Here is a 22662-nt window from a genome sequence, read left to right on the forward strand (position 1 = left end):
GAAATTAACCCCACCCTACACTTCTCTTTGTTGTGTTTTCGCCTAGACTGCACTGATTGTAACATTACACTGTAGTTAACAGGTCTGATCAGTATGCAGCAAATGACCAGTAAGGTCTGTCTCCTATGGGTTGTAGCCGTAGCAGCTGTATGTATGAGTTTATGTCTGTAAGAGGGTAGGGTGGATAATCATGGAAACACTCCCGCATGATCTCAGAAAATCTCAGAAGGATAACATGGACCCGTAGGTTCTATGGGTTTTCCAAAAGTCACCAAATCTCCCCTTAGAGGATACTTTTGAGCCCCGTGGAGAACTCTTGAAATAAATTTTCCTCTTTCCAGGCATCAGAAAAGAGTTGTGTTTTGGTTCTTTGAACACTTTGGTCACCTTATTTGAGCGTGAGAAACAAAGATTCAAGCCCCAAGGCCTCACGGGCGTCAACCATGGAAATGGAGCAGAGCGCAGTGCTAGAGGACTGTTCCTGGGGGTCCAGGAGAATCCTCAGGAGCCCTGGGTCCAGACAGAGAATGTAGGGGCTCAGGCTACTCCTGGGCTCACATTAACACCCTTCCCCTACAAAGTGAACGGTTGTCTTTGGCCCTAGATGCTTTATTCTCTAGGTGTCTGCCCCTGTGATGGCCCATTGCCATAGCTATCCATCAATCCTCATTCTCTGTGAAGTATCCCTGCTGACTATAATAAGTGTATCTCTTCTCTCTACTCCCACCAAATTTAACCCAGGAAACATATGGAGTGGTTCTCCTTGGGTAGTTCTTTTTGAGCAGGGACTCTATCTGATTCATGTCTATGTCACCTGCCATTTTACCACCTGCCCCCACACACCTAGCTTGGATGGATGTATGGATGGATGGATGGAGTTGGTCAATACATGGAGTATGGGTGAACTGGATGAATAAGTGGATGGTTGGATGAAAACTAGCTTATAGGTGATAGATGGATCATTGATTTTAGAAGGATGAATGATGGAGTGAAGATATATGGTGGCTGCATAATGCATGGATGATTGATAATGGCTGAATGAATGTAATGGATAGATTGATATTAGATTGATGAAAGGATATCGATGAATTGGATAGATTGGTGGGTGGATAGCTGGATAATAAGATGATGAAAGGATGGAGGAATGGATGGATGGTTGGTTGAATGGATGAACGGGTGAATGTATACTTATCCTAGAATCACAATAGAGGCAGAGTCCCAGAAAATCTAGAAAATTGGGTCACAACTGGGTTATAATTGAAGCAGTTCCTAAATTAGCCAAGATAAATTTGGACAACCTTCCCAAAAATCTTTGTTCTTAAAATCCTCATCCCTAAAATTCAAGATGGTAGTTACCTCTGGGAATATGTAACATTTAATTTCTTAAAAATATATCTGAAAACAAGACGGCAAAATAGTAAGTTTTAATAGAGCTGAGGAATAATTACACAATTGTTCATTGTTATTTTTAGGCTTTGCTAATTTTTGACATATTTCTTAACAAAAAAGAGATTTCCCATTCAGATACCAAGGCTGACACTGCTCCTGAGGCAAGACATAGTCCCAGGCAGCTTTTCCAGGGCAAGGAGACAGCTGAAGTTGGGGCCAAGTTGACAGGGTACGGGGCTTGTGTGGCCACGAGAATAGATGCACCTACCATCTTCAGTGACGTCTCCAAGAGCTCGTCCTCTGTCTTCTGGCGTAGGCAGTGAACAATGACATCCGAGCTCGAACTTTTACACCCAGCATACAGAGCAATTTGCTGCAGAGATCACAGGCAACAGCAGAATTCAGAGCCATGTCCCTTCCCTTGGTCAATGAAGGGGTGTTCCATGCCAACCTCAATTTCTAAAGGCAGCAGGGGTGGCATAAAATGCTCTAGACCAGTAGGTGTGTGTCCTGGTCCCAGTCATGCCACTTACACAGCCTCTATCTCTGTTACCTTGTCTCTTAGAACGGGCACAATGATCTCAGAGCTGAACATCGAAGGAGAGGCTGCAAGAGTGGGGCTAAGAGCAGGGAGTCCAGAATCACTCTGTCCTGTTTCAGATCTCAGCTCATTCACTTACTAGTCATTTGGCCTTGGGCAAGTCCCTTACAAAGTGACCAGAGGAGAAGATGCAGATGGAGAGAAGGCAGGTTCCATGATGGTGGGGCCGTGGATTGTGTGCATGACTCCCCAGAGCCAAGAACAGTGTCTGGCACAGATTCAGTGCTCAGAATGTAATTGTTGAATAAATAGAAAGATACAGAGGGAAGTAGAGATTGAGAGAGAGCAAGAGGGAAAGAGCAAGAATAAGAGTCTTAGATTCCCTTCATTTTGCCGATTTCTGGTTCCCAATTGATAGTGAAATCGAGCCCCATCTCTGGCACTTCTCACCTAAATCTCCCCTTCTCAACTTAAGCCTGGTCAAGTGGGCTTCTTTTATAAATATCCAGAGAATTCCGAAAAATATTCTCAAAAATTCTAAAAATTCCTGGTGTCTTCCTTTTTTCTCCTCCTACTCACCAGTCCCTTTCAGTCTGGCTGCTGCCCCCACTGCTCCATGAAACCAGCTCTCACAGCCCTACATAAACGCCCCACATCACCGACTCCAGTGGGCTCTCCTCAGCAGAGCCTCCTGTGGCTCACTCTTCCTTGGCTTCCTAACAGACTCCAGATAAAGACAAAGTCCTCACCAGGGTCCTGTGCAGCCCCCGCAATGTCCCCATCCTCAGCTCACTCCACGTTCCCTCTGCTCCTTCTGCTCTGGCCACATCAGCCTTTCTCTCTCTTGCCAACTCTCTACTTCTTCCTGCTCTAGGACATTTGCATGCCGTTTCCTCTTTCTAGAATATTCTTTTCTCACCAAGTTAATTACCGTTCATCCTTCTTATCTTAACTCATTGATCATTTTTTCAGGAAGCCTTTCATGATACCCTCCCGCAACTCACTGGACTAACTGCTCCTTTGGATCCTGTTGTGACGTCAGCTCTCTCTGCTTTATTGCCTTGTCAGAGTTGACATTTTATAAGTTTAGAATTTGTGTGATTATGTAGTCATTAATCTGTCGCCTCCATTAGAATGGAAGCCTCATGAGGTTGCTAGATGTCTGGCTATAGCAAAATTATTTGTTGAGTGAATGAATGAATTCTCTAGAAAGCACTCCCAGGCACAGGCCCTCAGAGAGGACCCACTCAGGCTCATATGCTGCAAGTGGGTTCACCAGAACTCAGACCCTGAGAGACACAACACACAGCAACAGTCCACTGCCCACTGTCCAGCCCGGCACCCCACCTTGGCACACTTTGCGAAGTGTGGTCCGTGGACAGTGCCCTGAGCTGGCAGTCCAGTATCGTGAGCTTGAGTCCCAGCTCTGCCCCCATCACTCTCTGACCTTGGCCAGCTGCTTCCACTCTCTGTCCGAGTCTGCTCAGCTGGATAACTGGGAGGTTGGCTGAGGTGTCTCTTCAACCTTCCTACCCAGCCATTCTCACTTCTGTGATGCTTTGAGGGTCTCATCTGGATCCCATGGCAAGAAAGACCCCTGAAGACTCCAGGAGAGCAGACCTCAGGGTACAGGGGTGTCCCAGTGTGAGACCCACCTGAGCTGCGGCCTTTGAGTCCTCCTTGGCCAGGGCGGTAGTAAGGGCCACGCCACTCTCAGAGATGGCCCGGTGGAAGAGGTTCTTGGCCAGTGGAGATAACACCTGGGAGGAAAGTGGAGATGAAGAGAGTTTATGCTTATGGAAAGGGGTCTTCAGGAGACACCCCCATCCACAGCTCTGCCCTGGCCCTTCCCCTGGAGACTGTGTGGCTCAGTGGACATGACATATCCTTGCCTGGCCTGGCCTGTTCCCCAGGTTGACACTGGGACCCGGCTTCTCCAAGAAAACTCCCTCAGCTGGAGGGAGCCAGGAGCACAGAGTGTGGGACAGAACGGGAAGTAGTGGCACATGGTGATTATAACAATCAAACATATCTGAAAGACTCTTGGAAAGTCCTAGCATCACTTTAAAGACACAGTTCTGATTCCGTATTTCCATTACTCAGAATATATCCTAAGAAAAATAATCATGGAGACACACAATTATTTCTAAGAATGCTTATGCTGTTTATAAGAGTAAAAATTGGAGATAATCTAAGGACCCAATATTATGAGATTGGGTAAATAAGCTATCTTTCATTCTTACCACGGAATACGACACGACTTTTAAAATAAAATTATAGAAGAATACTTAATGATTAGGGAAATATTTATGTTGTATTATAATGTTGAGGAAGGTTTTTTTGTTTAAAAATATCCTAGGTAGATAAACAGAGAGAGAGAGACAGATAGAGAGATGATAGAAGATAGATTAATAGATAGATAAATATATAGATGATGATAGATCAAAGATAGACAAATATAGATGATGATTGATAGAAAGATAGATAGGGTGAGTCATGTCAAAAGTCATGTCATACATGTCAAAATGTCATGGGTATTCCTTGATAATTAAATTATGGATGGCTCTTTTCCTTTCTAGGGTTATCTATACTTTTCCTTTTTCTCCATTTTGTAAAACATTTCCCTCTGCATATTCAACAATAAAACCAATACGTGTTTTAATAGTACAGTAATAGTGCTGACCCTCTGCTCAACAGTGAGGCAGCTGGAGGGTTCCTTACAGCTTCCAGGACCTCTAACCTGGTTTTCTATCTTTGCTTCCCTCAGTGTCTCCCTCAGCCCCCTTCCCCACAGCAGGCTCCCAGGTCATGTCTGCGTGCCACATCCCCTCTCACATCCCTCCCCATCCCACCTTCTGGCCCCTCTTCCCTTTCACTCACCTTCCCCAGCCCAGTTCCATCCCGCATCCCAGAGACTGCTGCCCTCCCTCTTGGGCATGGACAAGGCATCAGACCACTTCAGAGGAGGCCTCTGAACGGTTCTTAGTGCTCATGGCCCCCTGACACATTTGGCTTCAAACCAAATGATGACACTCTGCCCAACTCTCAGGGTTGATTCTTGTTACTCATAAATGATACCAACCCCTATTTCCAAGAGAAGGGAGGTGAGCCCTGATGTCAAAATGATTGGGAAGGAGAGAGAGAGCTCACCAAGTGAGAAGAGAAGAACATCATTATTGCACCTGCAGCGGGAGATTCTTATGGCCTCAGGACACTAACCTGAGCTCTGAGCTTCCTGGGGGCCAAGGAGAGGTTGGCCATTAGTCTTCTCCCATCTGATGCTGTGCAGGGTGGGTTCAGTCTTGAATCCAGGTCTTGTCAATAAAGGGACTCCTGGCTACACTGGCTAGTCTCTAAAGGGTCCCATCAGGGCCAGGAACAGGGCCAGGAACACTTACAAGAACAGAGACACTTTCACCTCCAGCTGACTGTCCAAAGACGGTCACGGAGCCTGGGTCCCCTCCAAAGTTGGCAATGTTCTCCTGGACCCAGCGCAGTGCGGCCACCTGGTCCAAGTGACCCCAGTTTCCCAGGCTGTGTTCGTCCCCTGTGCTGTCAGTAAGAGAACAGGGTGGGGTGGGAGAAGAGATGTCATGGCAGGGCTCTCAGGACCACAGATGGGGCTGTGGGCTCTAGGAAAGCCTTCTGGAATAAGATGGGGCTTCCACAACCCTAACCGAAGGCTCTTCATCTGCCTTTCTCTCCTGTAGTATTGTTCTGTTGTGGGCTCTACATTCCTTCATCCAGCGGCTATTTATGGAGCATCTACCATGTGCCAACACTGTTCTAAGAGCCAGGAGCTCATCTGAGAACAAAACAGGCAAACCTCTGACTACACAGAGCTCACACTACAGGTCATAAACAAATAAAGAGAGAAGTATACAATCTATGTCAGGAAGTGAAAGTGCTTTCAGGAGAAATAAAATCTGGTAAGGGAAATGGCAGAGGTGGGGCAGTGGGATCCTATTTCAGATCACATGACCAGGGAAGGCCTCTGGAGGCTGTGGCATTTGAGTAGATACCTGAATGAATGAGAACATGAGCCTTGCAAATATCCAAAGAAGAGAATTCCAGGTGGAAGAAACAGCAAATGCAAAGGTCCCAGGGTCCAGTGAATAAAGAGTGACTGTAAGACACCCAGCTACAGAGGGCACTGTGGGCCTTGGTAAGGACATCGAAGTCAATGTAAGTAAGGGGGGAAGTCACTGCTGGGGAAAGTCATGACTCCGTTTATGTCTTAAATGATCACTCTGGCTACTGTGCAGATCAGACAGAGTATAAAAGTAGCAGGATTATAAAAGAGGAGGTTGTTACAATAATCCAGGTGAAAGGCACAGAGGGCTTAGATTAGGGTGGGTGCAAGGAGATGAGAAGTGTCGGGATTCTGAATGAATCTTAACGGTGTACCCAAGAGGATTTTCTGGTCCACTGGATGTGGATGTGAGATAAAGGGAAGAGTCAAGGCAGACCACAAGGCCTTTATCCTGAGCAAGCAGGATGGTAATGTGAGTTGGAGCAGGAGGTGCTGTGGGGAAAGTAAGAGTGTTTGGGGGGAGGGACAGTGGGAGTCAAGGGTTAAGTTTATCCAAGTGAAGTGGGAGGTGCCCTTTAGACGTCCAGTGGAGACAGCAGGAGGTAGAAGGAGGTAGTCAATGATGTGCATCTGGGTTTCAAAGAAGTTGGGCTAAAAGTTGGGACAGTGAAAGTGTCCCTGAGGTCACTCAGGGCACCAATACAAATGCAGAGGGAGACAAGCACAGAGGCTCTAGGACAAGGAGGAAAACAGTGCAGTGAAGGGGCTGAGAAGGATCAGTCTGTGAGGTAGGAGGTGGCCAGGAGCCAAGAGAAGGAAGCATTTCATAAAGGAGTGAGCAACTGTGTATGGATGCTGCCAAGATCGTTTGCGAACTTTTGCCAAGGGTGGGCCAAGAGCCAGTGGTCATTGGTTACCTGGATCAGAACGGTGATGGCATTGTCGGGGTGAATACTTGGCTGTCACAAGTTTGAGGATAGACTGGGAAGAGAGGAAGCATGAAGGTGTAAAGTAGCAGTTTTACTATAATGGGGAGCAGAGAGAAGGACCTTGGGTGAAAGGGATGAGGAGTCTTAATAAAGGCAATACATCCTGCGACATGACTCACTGAAATAACCTTCCTGAAGCTCAACAGGTCTTTCTAGGATGAAGTCCATCCCTCCCCTAGGCTTCCCATCAGCCACCTCAGGGTCACAGGTTCTGGGTCAGCACATTCTGAAAAGGTTCATAGTAAGTGTGTCCTACAGGAAACCTGGTTCTGGTTCCGTGTTGATGCAACGGAGAAAACTCTAGCCTTGTCTCACTCATGTGCCAAATGCAGAAAGAAATGGGATGAATCAACCCAAACTTCCTCCTGGGAAGTTGTCCACTGGGCTTACATGCTGGACGATCACCCAGCTCCAACCACCCATTCCTTCACCCACAAGCATTCATTGAGCTCCCACCATGAGTCTGTTCGTGCCTACCTTTCCCATGAGGTAAGATGTGTAAGCCTCTAACTGCTGTGCTGCATGCTAACTGTCACTTTAGAGGCTGCAATGTGCTGGGGCAGCACAGGTGAAAAGGAGATGAGCATTTCTGAGGAGGTAACACTTGGGTCAGGCCCTGCATAATAAATAGGAGTATGTCAGCTAGAACAGGCATTCCAGGCAGAGGGAACATTACATTCAAAAGATCAGAAGCAAGGGGACCAGTGTGCCTGGGGAATGAGGAGGTAGGTGGAGCGAAATTATGAAAGGACTTGCAGGCCTTACTAGGGAATTTAGCAAAGATCCCCCTGAGCACTGACATGACAAGAGCTGAGTCCTAGCACCCTTGCTCTGGGCACCAATGTGGAGTGAGGAGAGTCCAATATCTTACCTGAAGAATCCCCAGATGCCCAGGCGGTACTGAATGGTCACCACCACCACGTTTTCAAGGGCAGAGAGGGGCAGCCCATCATAGGTTGATGCTCCACCTACAACCAGACCACCTTTGTGGATCCACACCATCACCTGGACAGGGAGGAAGCAAGAACACTGGTTATAAGCAGCAGAGTTGAGAAGGACCTCAACAGGCCGTCTGCTTTGGTCGCCTACCTCTTAGCAATGACTCAAGGAGCCCTGAAGTCCAGCAGTCCCCAGCCACGTTGGAGCAGGCAGTTGCTCTCCTCCCCCACTCTCCCAGCTGGGGCCCAGGCCACCACCCCACTCAATGCATCCTCGTTGCCCCTGCCTGTCTCCCCAGCCTCAGTGCCTCCTCCTTCCAGGGCTCTTCCTGCTGAGACCACCATCATGGGAACAGCCAAGGCTCAGAGTGACATCTCCCCAGCACTCCCATCATCCTCATGCCTGGACCCCTCACCCAGCTCAATATACTCTGCGTGTGGCAGCCCTTGTACTTCAGCTTCATCTTAGTTACCTCTTATGTGGTGAATTAAACTTCTTTCATGCGTGAATGATTATCTCAAGAGGCACACATGCCCCCAGTGGTATGTCTTCCTGATACGACTTCCCTCTGCCCCCTCCCGATTCCTCTGCATCCCCAAATCCCACCGATACTCCAAAGCCCAGCCTAAAAGCCACCTCCTCCAAGAAGTCCTCAATCATTTGACTAAACTGATCTGAGAACCTACTATCTGCCGGGACTGTGATAAGAATTGAGGATCAGTGTGCATACAACAATTCAGGACTCAAGGCTCCATTTAAAGAGCATTTAAAGAGCTCACGTGGCAAGGAAGTGAGAGTGGTTAAAATAATAATATTGTAATAATTTTCCTAATCTCTTTACTTCTTGTGAGGAACATTGGCCCTGAGCTAACATCTGTGCCAATCTTCTTCCATTTTTTGTAGGATGCTGCCACAGCATGCCTGACAAGTGGTGCTAGGTCCAGGCCCAGGATTGGAACCTGTGAACCCTGAGCCGCCAAAGAGGAGCATGGGAACTTAACCACCACACCACCGGGCCAGCCCCTGTAACAATTCTGTTAATAAAACAACTCATAGCACAAACTATGTGCCAAGTACTCTTTAAGCATTTAAAATTAAACCATCCAATAGCTAGGCACTGCTATTGTCCCATTTAACCGACAGGGAAACTGAGGCACTTAACCTGCCCAAGGTCACGCAGCTAATAAGTGGTGGAAGCAGGACTTGAACCCAGGCGGTCTGGCTCCAGATCCACATGATGGGCCACCCAGCACACTGCATCTAATGTCAAGGGTGCAGTAGGTCGGCTGTTAGGGAAGGAGGAAGATCTTGCCTTCAACTCTAAGTGACGTGTCAGGAGAACTGTCCTGGCTTCCAGGCACTGAGAGAAAGCCTGATCATCATCATTGAATCCTCACACATGATTATTCTCCTTTTGAGGAAACAGAGCCAGGTGTCTCAGCGAGTAAAAGGCAGAATCAGGATTTCAGCGGAGACTCTAGTTCCAGAAACTGTGTCCAAAACTAGAGGTCTCCTGCCTGCAGGGTCCCAGAGCCCCTGTTCCTCCCACACCTCCGATCCCCACCTGCCTCCAGGTAGAGCGGCTGAGTCTGAGTCATCTCTGAGTGAAGGCTGAGCCGAGGTCGGGGCAGCAGAGATCGACTGAAGTTAGTCTCCGTCTGTGCAGCCCAGACACTAAGACCCTCGAGAGCAGGGGCTGCTTGGTAATGCTTTGATGTCCCTCCTTTCTCCTAACCCCCAAATCTAGCTCTTCATATGGAGCACTGAGTACAAAACAGAAGAATGAAAGAATGGGTGAACCTTTGTCCCCACCACATGCAGTGCCACTTCTAGTCACAAGTTCACAGATGCCCTCCTCCACTCCTGGGCATCATGTCAGGTGTGCCTTGGGAGATGGCTGGGTGCTCACACCCCTCACTTCTCCAACCTAGGGATCCCCTCCTTTTCCAGAAGAACCTTCCCCAACCTCTAGCTTGAGTCTGAAAAGCCTTGACCAGTGGTTCCCACCACTTACCGGCAGCCTGCTTTTCTTTGTCAAGTCGGCGGGAGTGTAAATATTTAGGTAAAGACAGTCTTCGGAAAACTTGAGAGCAATCTCCTCCTTTCTGTTGGTAATGATGTCAGAGACCATCTGCCCCACCACTGCATACTGGGAGCATCTGGGAGGAGTGGGGAGAAAGAAGTCCTGAGCCAGTCAGAGCTAAGCAAGGAGAAGTCTCCTGCGGTCAGTCTGGGCCTTGGACTGGGAGGGTTACACCTGTAACAGAGGTGTTCTTAGCAGACTGGAGACACTGGAATGGGCAGGAAAGCATCTGAGAATCTGGGTGGGGGACTCTGGGATTCACAAAGGTCTTCCAGACCAGCATATGGTGAGGAGGCCTGGCGCCTGTCCCCTTCCCAGATCCTTTGGGATGCCCTGGGTCAAGAATAGGAGGCTGACTCTACACCTGGGAGAGGACCATTTCCTGCATGCCCTTGACTCAGCCTGGCTCCCAACTGGCCTCCATACGTTGGGATGCATGGCGACCATGCATCTCCACCAGGTAAACCAAGTGTTCTAGTCCATAGCACACTTCCATAAAGCATGAGAAGTCACTCAAATGGCAGATATTTAATGTGAGAAGCAATTCAGGGGTGTAATATTTGTGGGGCCACACCGAGAGAACTGTGTTCTAGTCCTGCCTCAGTCACTAATTTGCTGGGTCCACTTGGGTGAACTCCTTTCCTGCTCTGGGCCTAAATCTGAAAGGCCTAGGTGAGAGGAGTGATTTCTACAAGGGTCTTACAGCCCTGATATGCCGAGATTCTACCATCAACTGATCCCAGGGAAGCGCTATTGGCTGACTTAATAACAGATCTTAAAGATCCAACAGAGAATATACTTGGTAACGTTTATTGAGTGCTCCCAGCATGCCAGCCTCTTTTAGCTCTTTTTAAGTCCTCCTCTGTACTAACTCATTTAATCTTCACATCAGCCCCATAACATAAGTTCTATTATTATCCCCACTTTACAGTGGGGAACACTGAGGCACAGTGATGTTAGAGAACCTTCCCAAGGTCACACAGCCAGGAAGATCCATACTATGGAGTGTTTATGTTTCCAAGGATATTATAAGCAATGTGTCCTGATCTCAATGTACCCAGAAGGCAGGCATCACTGCCCCCAGTATGTAGATGAGGAAACTGAGGCACTAAAGTGCTTGGATGGCACAGCTGTCAAGTGGCACTGTCAGAGCCCATAAAGATGACTTCCTGATTTCCATTCTGGGGGAACTTTGCCCAGATTACCAAGAGCAAGGGGCATAATATTCATAAAACAAGAAATTAAAAAGTCAAAGAAGGGAAAAACACTTCAACATCACTAGGATTCAGGGGCCGGCCCGGTGGTGCAGTGGTTAAGTTCACACGTTCCGCTTCTTGGTGTCTCAGGGTTCATTGGTTCGGATCCTGGGTGCAGACATGGCACCGCTTGGCACGCCATGCTGTGGTAGGCGTCTCAAGTATAAAGTAGAGGAAGATGAGCACAATGTTAGCTCAGAGCCAGGCCTCCTCAGCAAATAGAGGAGGACTGGCAGTCGCTAGCTCAGGGCTAATCTTCCTCAAAAAAAAAAAAAAATCACTAGGATTCAAACAAAACCAGTATTAATTACATGGCACTGAATGAACTGAGGAAGGTGATTACCACTTTTTATGACTTTTTGTTTGAAACATTGCTGGTTCCTTAATGTTTTGTTTTTCCAGATTTAAGGAAAGCTTTTCTCTTAAGCTATCTATGACTTATAGCAATTTGGTAAAGTATACCTTTGTGAACAAAGATGAGACATTTACTTTCTCCCTACTTGATCACTCCAGAATTCAGGAACTCTTGAACATTCTTTTCATGACAATAGAGTTAGTTAATTGCATAAGTTCAGTAAGAATCTGTTCTCCTTATAACAGAATACAATTGGAAACACTGGCTTTACTACCAAGGCATTGACTGAAATGTCAAATTTCAGAGAGATGTCCATAGGCTCAGCTATGACCAGACATCTTTATGCAACTTCCTGGAAAATCTGGCCTGGTACCTTGCTTGTAGGATTCTCAGCAGCCTTACCAGATGAGTAAAGAAGGTCACGTCCTAGCAGGCCCAGGAAGCTCAGGATATTTTCAGGGACCTTGAGAAGAGAGGAACTCACCCAAACTACAGGTATTGCAGGTAAACTGTGATGACAAGTCTTTGGTTTGGCTTCCTGACCACAGAGGCTACATAAGATTACTAAACAAGCCACTTGGCATAAGAAAGGGACTCCCTCAATGCGGTCTTTCTTTAACTTGTTTCATTTTGATTGGTGTCGGTCTTGGGAACCATGGCTCTGAAATGCTTTCCAGATATTGAGAATTATCCTGCCTACAATAATCGCAGAAGTCTCCCTGCTGTCCTGTATTCTCTAAAAAGCTTTAAATGCATGTTTGCAGCCACTAACCACCAAACAAATGATTTCCTGACACTTGAAAGTCAGAAAAGGAATGAAGAGAATGACCAACTGGGAACCTAAAGTCAGGACCTGTGAATATCACAGAGATTCAGCAAAAAATGTCATGACCTATGAATACCACACAGAGGATCAGAAAAAGTGTGAGAACTTCATACCGGTAGTGGAGAGTGGCACCAATGCCTTATGTTTTGATCACAATTCCCAGCCAAGCTCTGAGGCTGATCAAAAGGAGGGAATTGTTAAAGAGAGACAAGAGGCACAATTGGAGTCACACGTGCTAAGTCCATGTCACCAAACTCAGATTTAATGCCTAACAATGACAGTTTCAACATCTCCTACAAGTGAAATCTTAAACAAGTCAATCTGGAATTACCAGGTCAGCACTAACGAGGTAATTTCCCTGACCAACCCTAGCCTTCCCCTAAATGAAGTGGCCTTGCTACCAATAGTTTTTTTCGGTGACTTTTTTGTCCCTCTCCCTTCTGCCTATAAGTCTTTCATTTTGTCCAGCCCTTTGGAGCCCCTTTCTATCTGCTAGAAGGGATGCTGCCCAATTCATGAATCACTGAGTAAATCCAACTAAGATCTTTAAAACTGACTCAGTGAATTTTGTTTTTGAACAAACGCAAAAGGATGAAGTTCAGAGAGCTTCCAGGGTGGTGAACAACCATGCTTTCACATGCCATTGTGCTGAGCCCCAAACTCCACAAGGATGGAAGCTCCTTTCTTCAAGACCTTGCCCTATGGATCTCTTAATCTGGCTACTGATTCATATCCTTCAATATCCTTTGTAATAAACTGGTCATCTACTGAGTAAACTAGTTTCCTGAGTTCTGTGAGCCGCCTGAGAAAATTAGTGGAACCCAAGGAGGGGGTCAAGGGAAATTTTTATTTATAACCGGTCAGTCAGTCACACAAGTAACAAGTTGGACTTAGAATTGGTATACAAAGCTGAGGGCAGTGTTACATGACTGAGCCCTTAACCTCTAAAATCTGATGCTGTCTCGGGATGGATTATGTCAGAATTAGTTGAATTGTAAGATACCCAGTTGGTGTCAGAGAATTGTTTGTTAGTGTGGAAAACAAACATGCACAAATGCGTAGGGTGCAGAATCTTATGTGGTTCTCTTTTTAAGGGAGAAAATATGCAATGATCAAAAACTGGAAAAGCACAATCTAAAATATAAACAGCAGTTCTCTCCAGGGGGTAGAATCGCATATGATTTTCAGTCTCTTAAGTTTACTTACCTGTATTTCCTCACTTTTCCGTAGTAAGTATCTATTACACTTGCAATCAGGAAGTAAAAACAGTGAATCTTATTTTTAAAAGAAAGGAAAAAAAGAAGGAGAGAAAGATAGAGAAGAGGAAAAAAGAAAAGAAGGGAGCACGAGGAAGGACCCGGGAAATTTCCAGAAATGCCGTCCTGAGAAGTATAAGGTCTGAATGGATGCACGAAAGCCTCCTAGGTGCCCTCTGGGGCGGCTGAAAGGCTGGGTGGCCAGGGTTACTGAACACACCAACCAATGCTCTGCTCATGAGTAGGTGGCTAGACGCACCTGGAAGTTGAGAACTTGCCTAGCCAACAACCCAAAGCACTCCCCACCTACACACCTCCTGGCTCACCCTACTCGCAAACTATGGCAAACTGCAAGACAGAAGAATAAATAGAGTCATTACTACTGATCCCCCCAACTGCTCAACTTGTTATTTTTTTTCCAAGGCACTGACCGTTTTCTACCATATGACATAATTCACTTGTCAATTTGCATGTTGTTTATTATCTGTCTCCCCTCCTAGAATGCAAACTCCATGAAGATGGGATCTTGGTTCTGTTCACTAGAGGATCCCAGGAATGCAGAACATGCCTGGCACACAGTAGGTACTCAATAACCATGTGTTGAATACAGGGCTCTAGAATGGTGTGAGAGTTCTGGAATGTCTCTAAGGATCTACGATATCTTGAGGATTCCAGAACAAAGTGTGAGGCACCTGGAGGATGGCCTTGGCTCCTTCCTGTGTTACTTTGAGGTGCACACCCACTGAAAGATGCCAAAGCCCCCGGCTTACATGGGAGGGTAGGAGGTGGTGTTCTTCACGAAGGGCCATGGATCTGCAGGCTGCAGCGGAGCAAACCTCAGGGATCCCAGGGGGGGCTTGGCAAAAGGGACCCCCAGGAAAACGGCCACGGGCTGTGCAAATCCTTCCAGGCTGACATGCTTCCCCAGGACCTTGCCCTGCGCGGTGTCCACCACAGGTGGCGAGAATGGGTGCCCTGCTGGACAGCAAGAGGAAATGAGACAGGTTAGCAGTGAAAGGTTTGACCTGGATTCCAGGGGTCTTGCCACTCTCAGCATGCAACCTTGAATGACCCACCTCAACTCTCTAGGCCTCAGTCTCTTCTTATGTAAAAGGGAGAGGAGGTTAACTGTGCTTCCTAACTCCCAGGACTGTCTTAAGGAGAAAATTGGACATGGAGGTAAAATAGCATCAAGTGAGAAGGAAATGCAAGAAGGAGAGCTGCTGGGAGTGAAGCAGACATTGGGGTTGCACTCTCAGGAGCCCTGGAGACAGTTATCCACTAGGATCCTGGCGCTGAGCTGTGTGCTGGAAGGGAGGATGGACAAGAGGCAGCCCATCTTCTCAGAAGCTCTGAACTTTCTAGGGAGAATGAGCCACAAACATACTTGACCGTGCTGCTGGGAAGAAAGTGGTCAGTGTCCTGAGAGAGGGACCAGTAAGGTCCTAACATCTATTGCCAGACTCCTCTCTCTACTTTTTTTTTCCTCTCTCTAAAACTGCAGTACATAGTTGTAAATTCTAGTTGTAAGTCCTTCTAGTGCTTCTGTGTGAGCCATCACCGCAGCATGGTTACTGAAGTGGTGTGGTTCCACACACGACTGATCCCTCCTAATTTTTACTCTGCCCTTAGACACAGTTCCAGGCCTCTCATGGTGTCACACCACCACAAAAGAAGATAAAGTCCACGTGGGGCCTGGGCTGTCAGGACACAGATGGCCAGAGCACAGGCTCTGGATTCAGGAGACACAGATAGATTCCAGAGTGTGATTTTCCAGTTGTCCTTGGACAAGTACATCTCCCTGTCTGAGTCTCAGTTTCTCCATCTATGAAATGGCACAGATGTATTCCGAGGACCTTGCTGCACCCTTGTATTAACTGTGTCTTTTAGTTTCTCTGATCAGATGCTGAGACACTGGGGGCCTTGCTGACTCTGGAGGGACCAACCCTCCCAGAGTCGGCCATTCCTAGAGGCAGGAATCAGCTGGTCCTTTCCAGCATGCCAGAGCCCGTACCCCGATCCACTTTTTCACAGGGCTCTTACACGCCAAGCCACTGTCATCCTTCCATAATCACTCCAGGGTGAGGTACCTGGCAACTGTGGAGGGCACCCACTCCCCAGAGCAGTGTGTTTAGTTTGCATATCTTATACCCGCTTATCCTGCCCTACCTCTTCACTGTCCCACTTAATCCTGCTTACCCTGTATCAACCCCTTCCTTCCCACAGTAACCAGGATGTCCCCAATTCCTCATCCTCCCTCTGCTTCCTGACCCACCCGGACTCACCTTGTGGCCCACCAGGGTGGTGACGTGCTGCCTCACCTTGGGAACTGTTAGTTGCACACTATCTTTTCAATGGCAGTTGGCTCCTGAGCTGATGGTCATACTATACCTCAAATCCCTATTAATACACTATATTTTAAAACAACCCCTTTATTTACGATTTTTTTTTTTTTTGCACTTTCTCCATACCAGGAACTATGCTCTTTAGAAACAATCACCCATTTCATTCTCACAATAGCCCAATGAGGTAGGTACTGTCCTCATCCACATTCGAGAGAGGGGGAAACTGATGCACAGAAAAATGAACTACCTTGCCTAAGGACACACAGCTGGTAAGTGCTGAGCTGGGATTCGAACGCGAGAATTCTAGCTCCAGAGTGAATACTTTTAAAATTCTGCTAAGCTGCTCTCCATGATTTGGCCATATGCAGACTAACAATCAGGAAAAAATAAACTGCAATGTCCAAAGTCCTCACCTGTGAGACATGAGGTTAGCTGGTGCCCTCCTGGACATGGCGCGGGCAGCTCCGGTCTCTGGTGTTAATGGTGCCCTGCGTCTCTGTCAAGCCCTGGGCTGGGGAGGCTCTGATGCTCCAAGTCTGGATGGAGGGCGCGCGCTGCTGCGGAACAACACCTGTCATGCGCCATAAACATCTCCCCCACCTCGTCCTAGGACAAGGATTTCCAAAAGTGATCCCCTCCCCTCGCTATTTGTATTTCAGAAAGACTCACCCCAAGCTGTGGAAGGGGCAAGGGAGACCAGGACCAGAGCCAAGAGCCACATCGTGGAAGGACAGCAGGTTCTGGGCCTGTGGCTCCTTGCGCCAATCTGAGGAGCTGGGTCTTTCCGCCCCAGAGCCCCAGACCCCGCCCTCACATCTCCCTCACCCACCCACCGCCCTATAGCCTAATCGGGAGATAACAGAAAAGCTCCCTCCCTTCCGAAGATCACCTGGGTGTTGGCACCTCCAAGCCACACCCACCGAGAATTATCCTCTTGGATGTACACGTGCTGGACTAAACTCTCCAATTATAGATAGCCACAGACTTTTTAAACAATCTGCTAAACAAAGATTGCTCCCTTCTGGGACTCTAACCTTAGTGCACTGGGAGCTTCCCAAAGGGAGACACAAGCAGATAGATGCTTTTTGGCAAGGTGAGGCTTTCTTGGCGTCCTCAGAATAAGCTTGAAAACTTTTAGAGCAACTCCCAGCCCCACAGCTGCTCAGCTGGGGAACTGAGGACAAATCTCTTCTTTTCCCTGGGTTTCTATTTCATAGAGCTCTATGCTGCCAAGTTTGGAAGCTTCTTAAATTTCATCCAGGCTCCCTTCTGCTGCCTAAATTAACTTTACAATATTCCCGCCAAGTGACTCAGATTCCTGTTGCACACCTCCAGGGTCAGTGAACTCACTACCTTTTCAGACAGGAATCTTGGGATAGAATTTTCTTACAGTAATGAAGTCCAGCTCTCTATAATCGTGGTGCCCAGAAATCATTTGGGTTCTCTGCCTCTCACACCGTTTCCAAAAGCTGTGAGTAATTTCCTCTTGGTTCTGAGCTCGGCTCTCTTTGCATCGAGCTTCACATCTAATTGGCTTTCTAGTCCAGGGCTTAGTGGATCAGCTTGAGCTGGCAGGCTGATCCTGAGTCCTGGAACTGAGTCCCTAGCACTGGGTTATTCTGCAGTCCCCATTTGTTGAACTCTTCTGGATAGTCGATGATCCCAGTCCAGGGCTCAGTGAGTCATCTTGAGTTGGCAGATTGTGCCACCCAGAACCCAAGGGTCTAGACCTTGATTAAGGCCACAGTCTTCACTGGTTGGTGTCTGCCACTTCAGTTCCTAGTTCCATATTGAGAACTACTGGTGGGGTGCGCCTAAGGCCTCTTCTTTTTTTGGCCAGTCTTCAGGAAGATCTCTTTTGTTCACTGCTTATGTGTTAATATGCACATACTTCTTTGTCTTTTTTTGTATAGTAAAAGGCTATTGCTAATGGGAATCTTGGAGGCCAAAAGCCACAAAATTGGTGGGCATGGGTCAAGCACTTCAAAGCTCTTAGAGCACTCACCACCTAACTCTAAGACTCCCTTGTGAGGATAAGTCGGTCACGAATAGGTTAGATTGATGCTGTGTCACCTGCTGGCCTCAAGCAAATTTCTGTGCAATGAGGTATGGTGTAAAACCTCACACAGTCTCCAACGCAGGGGCACATCACTCAGGTATTAATTTTGGCTCTGAGGGACGCAAGCTTTAGTTAAATAAATAGGATCTTTAAGTTTTTTAATTTTTTTTTCTTTTTCTCCCCCAAGCTCCCCAGTACATAGTTGTATATTCTTCGTTGTGGGTCCTTCTAGTTGTGGCATGTGGGACGCCGCCTCAGCGTGGCTTGATGAGCAGTGGCATGTCTGCGCCCAGGATTCGAACCAACGAGACACTGGGCCGCCTGCAGCGGAGTGCGCGAACTTAGCCACTCGGCCACCGGGCAAGCCCCAGGATCTTTAAGTTTTAAACAATTGAGTACACCACCTTCCAGCACAACCGCTGATTTTATGTCTATGAACTGTGTTCCCAGAAGCTGGAGATATCTACAAAAATGGCAAAATATTACTAAGCTTGTTTTATGTCCAGAGAACTTGGCTTAATAACTGTCACATTGGGGGCCCCAACAGATGGCCAGAAAGAAGTGTGGATTGCACCTCATCTGTGGCTGGATATCTCGAGACAGAAATGTGGGTTGAACTTCATTTGCAGCTGGCATCCTACCAAATTGCTGCCAGCCCTTAACCTAAAATCACAATGACCATTATGAGGAATTTTGCAATTAGACAGCATTGTTCACTTAAGTGAATTTAAAAGCAAGTGCTCTCAAATCAAAAGACGAAATGGGATAACTATTTTAATTGATATGCAGAAGCGTCCAAAAGGCTTCAAGATCCCAAAGTAACTTCATTGAAAGATTCATTGCAAAACGCTAAGGAAAAGTTAAAGACACAAGAGGTACATAAAACAAAAGACTAAGACAGGCAAGATTCCTATGGCTTCCGTCTATCCTCCTTTCACTGAGCACTCTACTACTGATAGTCCCCAAGCCTCTGTCCGAACTGTCTTTCCACCCTGAAGAGACTGTACGACCATAAACAGAAGTCCACCAAGTTAGTGGCCTGACAAACACGCTCATATCTACCCTCATAAGAGGGCCCCCTTAAGGATGCTTCCCAGAGTTGATGGAACTCTTACGGATTTCTGGTAAACTGCTACATTATTCCTTTAAACGGCCAAGAGAAACTAAAATTGAAATTACGCAAAATTTGCTAAATTCTAGTAGATACTAGAGCCTACAGAAGGGATCCTGGGAAAACTGACAGAAGCCAGCAAAGGGTGAGAATTCTTACCAGGGTCAGCTCTCCTGAATCTCTTTCGGCAGTGCCCAGTTGAGAGAGAAAAATAAAATTTCATGTTGCACCTACTTGCCCAGATCCTGACCCATTGGTTCTTTTGTATCCTCTTTAGGGATGCCCTTTGGGTCCATGGGGGTTGATCAATACTGCCAAAATACTTACTGTTTGTTCCAGCTGAAAACTGGCAAGATATTTGAAAGGATTTTTCAAGTATTTCTAATGTCAAAAGTTGACCAAAACTAAAGTTGATATTCAGAGACTGATAGAAACTTTGCCTAGGACTCATCCCCGACACTAAATGTACCAACAGGAAGAGAACAACATTCCAAAAGCAAAGTTCTAAATCCAGAACATGAAAATCTTCTGATTTCCATCCTGCTTGGAAATAGTCTTTCAGATAATAAAAGAAAGAGCAATGTGGAGATAGCATGGTCGCACAGGCCGATTAGGCCCTTGATATGTTTTCAGCTGCAACCCAGTTCCTTGAAGAACTAAAAGCACCCGTCCTTCTCTTACAAATCTTTGCAAAACCAGAAATGCAGCTCTAGGAGCAATTCAAAGTCTACCTATCCTTTTTACCAATCCCAAAAACTCCCCGATTTCTCTCAAGAGGCTTGCAAATAGTATGAAAATTCTAACCTCAGAAAACAAACATCCTTCTTGGAGGAAGTTGCATTCTTTTCCTTTGCCTTTGAGATAGAAATATGCTACCTGGTCTTCTCCAGGAACACTATCTAGGTCATGTTTTTGAAATGCAAACTTCAAGGAGGAAATTCTTATCAGAAGAAAAACAAAATAGGGAAAGATTATTTGCAACTTAGGCAAATGAAAAATCTTAATCATCTTCTCCACAAATATTTGTAAAAAGCTTTAGCCATTTGAGCAGGTAACCTAAATTTATTCCATCTGCCAGAAACAAAATTTGGATCCAACTTCTTTCATAACTAGTGAGTTTGGTATTATCATACGTGTATCATGGATAAGACTTTCAGACAAAAGCTGTAAGATCTCTGTTTATGTTTGTCTGAATGTTTATATATGTCTATGTATGTATGTTATAGACGTATGATATTTTTCTACCTCCAGATGGTATTCCTAAAATTAACTTGTAAACTAGCTCTACTTAATTGGTTAAACACAAACTAGTGCTAAATTAAGTATTCCTAATATTCACAGAAATATAATAGGAATTAACCCAAAGGCTTTTCAGGTTCATGTGATCTGGGAATATATCGGATATTAAAGCTAGTTTAAGTTTGTTGGTTTAATTAAACTAGATATGTCTTCAGAGTTATAAGGATTAAATATAATGCACACATAAACTTTTTCTCTACCTGGGTTTACTAGTCAAAAATCTCACAGTATGTCCGTTACAAAATTCGTCACCAAGAAAAATAACAGAATGATGGCTTACTTTGTCTAATATCTCAAGAATTTTTCGTGGTTAGTCTACACATAATTTCGGGGAGCAATGATTTATATACTTATAAGTGAGATAAGAGTTTTTAGGAGAACTTCTCAGCAATACTTATATTATATGGTATGTCTACTTAAATAGTTTCCCCAAATCTTTTTGGTTACTTGACTTCTCATTGCTCCTGTAGTACACTGGCAGTGTGTGCTTATGGATGTGCTTGAAGGCCCTGGGTGCTTCCGCTGCCAGATCACAAAGGGTTTCAATTTGTAGCCTGCAACATTGCCCTCAAGCAAGACTATTATCCTTTCCTAAAAGCCTTGAAATCTGGCATTGACTTGGCCTCCTTATGGATGACAGCCCTTTCAGGTATTCCTTTCCAGACTAGGGAGCTTTCATCCATATTGAATATTTGCTATGGCAAGTAATTTTCCTCCACAATCACCTTATCTGGAATTTCCAAAAATTATTCAGCTGCCTTCACATCAGCACTTGCAGACTCACCACTCACTTTCACATTTTGTGAGGAATACCAATCCTTGAGTTGTTTAAACCACTCAGAGCTAGCAGTAAATTTAATATGCATCAGCTCCAGCCTTTTCCTTCAAGAGCTGAATAAATTTATGCTTTGGCTGTGATCGTCATGGCACTGAGAGAGGGACGCTTCTGTATCTGGTTTTCAACTCAGGTAGAAGTTTCTCCATGATGGATATAGGCCCTTCTTGAAATTGTGTTAGTCGTATTGCCTTCAATGTAGCAGATCCTTTAACAGCTTCCCGTCACTTTGTTCTTGTTCTTCAAGACCATAGCTATGGTGGAATGGGGCATGCCTGACTGGAGAACAATAACCATCACTAATTTTCCAACATTCTAGTCCATAATTACTTTTAAAGTTTTTTTCGGGTCAATCACTTGATAGGACCTCTTACTTGAAATGTTATCTATGGATTTTGTATGCCTAGGGCGTCTTGATAAACAAGAAAACACTAGACTAAATCAAAAACAAGAGGATAGATGCAAACGAGAGATGTGGTAAACACAAGATCATGAAGTGGCTGCTGACATAATACAGCATACTGTTTTATAGCAAATTTCTCTATAAGCAGAAAGAATACACTCTAAAATAATGAGAAAAAGTATAGAAGAATAAATTCATAAACTAGTCACAGTCATTTATTTTTATTCTCAAGTATTGTGTACTATATATAATTGTATGGGCTATCCATTTATATGACTGGCAGCACAAGAGGCTTGTGTACACCAGCATCACCACAAACACATGAGTAGTGCGTTGTGCTATGACATTACATTGACTATGATGTCACTGGCAATAGTTATTTTTCAGTTACATTATACCCATATGTAATCACCATCATATATGCCATCTGTTATTGAATAAAATGTTGTGATGCAGCACAAAACAGTATTAATAAATTTGCCAATCTAATGCATGCTGGCAGAACAGACAATCTACAATTGTTTACTCCTTAATTTTCACTGGAAATTAAGGCTTTTAAGGAATAAGAATTGTAATATATGTCATTAAACATACTAGAAATAATAAGGGAAACATCACTGCATGCAAAGAAGGTAAGATGTGTGTTTTCAGTAAGAGAAGGTATGAGGAAGGGAGATACATTTTTCTTGAGGTAAAAGAAAGTAATTTTGCCCTAAATTGAGGATGGTTATTTCAAAATGAGGAAAAAGAAAAAGTATATATAGGACAAAATTATAGAAGTTTTGTGCAAAAGTAATCTTGGGAAAAGAATGATAGGTATGGTCAAGCTGGCTAAGATTGGAATATATCTAAGTTTTTAAAAAGATGAGTGAATGAATTTTAATATCAAAAGTACACTGAACAAGATTAGAATTGGTCTTCTCTCTGATAAAAGAACAAAGTT

At 45.5% G+C, this 22662-nt stretch overlaps 1 pseudogene; it reads right to left on the minus strand.

The window, feature by feature from the left end:
- Positions 1–16748, minus strand: part of LOC103555393 (liver carboxylesterase-like) — a 35256-nt pseudogene extending 18508 nt beyond the window's left edge.
- Between the last annotated feature and the right edge of the window lie 5914 nt (positions 16749–22662).

Source organism: Equus przewalskii, chromosome 3 (assembly GCF_037783145.1).
Source record: "Equus przewalskii isolate Varuska chromosome 3, EquPr2, whole genome shotgun sequence".
Lineage (NCBI taxonomy): Eukaryota > Metazoa > Chordata > Mammalia > Perissodactyla > Equidae > Equus > Equus przewalskii.